Source organism: Protobothrops mucrosquamatus, unplaced genomic scaffold, assembly GCF_001527695.2.
Source record: "Protobothrops mucrosquamatus isolate PMUCROS unplaced genomic scaffold, P.Mucros_1.0 scaffold_11, whole genome shotgun sequence".
NCBI classification, from domain to species: Eukaryota; Metazoa; Chordata; class Lepidosauria; order Squamata; family Viperidae; genus Protobothrops; species Protobothrops mucrosquamatus.
The window spans coordinates 48,854-52,052 of NW_015386087.1; positions in this window are offsets into that span (position 1 = coordinate 48,854).

The window sequence follows — 3,199 nt, forward strand, 5'->3', positions numbered from 1 at the left end:
GAGGTGGAAAACATTTTAAAAAATAGATATCACCATGGAAAAGGTGTATCTCTTAGCCTCCCACTATGATTACATTGTTTCATAGAAGAGACCAAGTATGCCCACTCAGTTGGAGCATATGAGGTGGGCAGATGTCATTGAGAAAAGGTGGTCTCACAAATAAGCAGTTCATGTTCCATGTAACCTTTACAGCACATTTAATTCACCTAGAAACCAATAGGAAGACAGTACAACTCACAGAGTATAGTTGTTACATGGGCATATGCCCATATCTCATTGCAATGTTATGTTTTGGACCAAGCGTAGCTTCTGGATGGTCTTCAAGGACAGCCTATATGTAGCAGTCATTTCAGTAGGGATGACTAAAATGTAAGTGACCATCAGGGATCTTATACTTGACCTGACATGTAAATGTATAGATAATAAAATGATCTTGGATTGAAGAGTAGGAAAACAGTTCATATGCTTGGTGATGCCTGATTTCAGTACTGTTTGGAAGATTGAACCTTAGTAACACTTAGTAACTTTTCCTTATCTCCTGGGTTTCATCTTCCTGGATATTTCACAGGAATACTTCCTGTCTCCCTTCCTGTTCAGAATTTACATGGGATCATTGGGAGAACGGATAAATTCCATTAGTTGCAGTATTGTTTGTTTATTGGCGATACTGACTACTGTTTAAGTGGTTTCTGATTTGAATGGGACTGTGTGTCTCCCAGTGTGGACCTGATATTTTTTTATCAGGAAGATTATGAGTCTCCTGAAACTGAATCCTGATAAAACCAAAGTACAGGTGTTAAGCAGAGGAAAGCATCTAAGAGGACTAATACAGAAAGGCACTGGCATATCATTCTTGGAATCCATCATAACATTGTAACTGAGACTCAAGGCTCGTTATCACAACAGATTATTCTGTTACCATGACACCTCAGTTGTATATTGTGGTCTGGAGATGCTTCTGTCACCTGAGGCTATTTAATCAGATATACCTTTTTCTCTCAACTGTTGTTTGCACAGTGACAGTGCACACTTGATAATCTCTATGTTGGTCTATTGAAATTGATTCTCTGATGACCCTCTTATGAATTCAGGAACTTCAGACTATACAAAATAGAGGTAGTCTTTGACTTACAACCACAATAGAGCCCAAAATTGTTGTTGCTAAGTGAGACATTTGTTAAGTGAGTTTTGCCTCATTTTCTTGCCACAGTTGTTAAGTGAATTACTGCAGGTATTAAGTTAGTAATACAGTTGTTAAATGAATCTGGCTTTCCCATTGACTTTTCTTGTCAGAAAGGGGATCACATGACCCTGCGACACTGCAACCGTCATAAATACGAGTCGGTTGCCAGATATCTGAATTTTGATCATGTGACCAAGGGGATGTAACGGTCCTAAGTGTGAAAAATGGTCATGTCACTTTTTTTACTACCATTGTAACTTTGAACGGTCACTAAATGAATTGCTATAAGTTGAGGACTACCTGTACAATCAAATCTCAGTTCTTTCACTCTCACGGTTCTCGAGGTTTGTGCACTGCTTCTGATTTCAATAGTGGATGGTTCCAGTAACTTTATATGACAATCTCAGTCTTTTGAGCCCTGCATTCTTATTTTATCCCTGCCTAGTTCCCCAGGCAAACTCAATTATACCGTAGTTTCTGTGCTCAGATGGCTTCATGCCACCAGTTGGAATGGGCAGGTCTCTTTCTTCCTTTTCATTTGAAATTTTGCATAGTTCAGTCCGCAGGTTACATCTTGTGCCAAGAGAAGTCATGGAACAAAATGCTGCTCGGATAGGAGCTAGGAGGCTTATATTTCAATTGTCCATCAGTTGCTCAATTCAGAATCAAAAGTGCTTGGTATTCTTTTTCAGGTAAATTCAATAACTAGATTAAAATGGACATTAATGTATGCCCTGAGTTGATTGTATTTACCAGAATAAATCAATTGTCATTGAATTTTTTTGATACCACTTAGTCCTAGATACTGCTTAATACTAAATAAAGCATTGTTAAAGAGGAATACAGTATCATTGAATTACATAGATTTATAGCAGGGGTGTCAAACTCGCAACGTCATGTGACGTGTCACGACGTAATGCGACTTTTTTTCCATTGTGGGCAATGGGGTGGGCACGGTTTCGTTATGATGCCCCCGGCCCGCGGGCCAGCAGTTTGACACCCCTGATTTATAGCAATGGTTGGGAAAGTTACATAATTTTGCTTTCATTGGTTGCAGCCTTTCCTACTAGCGCACCTGTTTGTTTTGGAGCTCTCCTGCTTGCCAGAATATGGAGGTGGAAGATTGTGATCTTACCAAGTACCTTTTTAAATTGATATAACATGCTATTGAGTTGGAATTAAAGTACAGCTGAAGGGCTACAAGTTATTCCTGAGATACAGGCTTATGATAACTTCTCATCCATTACAATAATGATTTGCTGAGAGAAGAACCTTAGCTTGGTTCTATGTAAATTAAGTTTGAAGATGCCCAGAGTTACTTTATAGTAAGTATAGTAAGTAAATAAGTAAATCAATCAATTAATTGGAAAAAAATGAGATCTATAGCTTATAAATTAGCCTATCATAATTATAGAAAGCCATTTTAATCAAAATATTTTTTAAGAATTGTCCCTCATTGTTTACTATATGAACAATAGGGCTTTTCTCTCTTTTATTTACTTGGAACTTAATGAATTCTCCAAGTTTTCTCAAAGATAATACAAAGAGATTTGACCAGACCATCAACTAGTTCTTTAGTATCTTAGGGTGTATTTTTAGTTCTAGAGATTTGTATACTTTCAAAGTGAAGATGTAATTATTGAGCAATTTTTAGCAACAGTTCTGTCCCTTCTTAATTTCTTGGTGGAACATATAGGGTTTTTTTTGATGGAAAAGAGTTGAATAGCTTTTTTTTTACCTGTTAGCATTTCTTCTTCATCATTAAGCAACAGGTGTATTGATTATTCTTTTTTTATTTTCAACATATTAAAAGACACATTATTTGTTAACTTAGCTGATTCTGAGTTTTTCTTTCCTAATATCAGCTCTAGTCTAACTATCTGTATTGCTGCTTTATGACTAGATTCTCTTTACATTTCCTGTATGTGTTCTCTTTTGGTTTTAGATTTTCACCAAGCTTTTCATATAGTTACATGGATTTGTTTGGCTATTCTCTCTTTATTTTATCCTCATGTT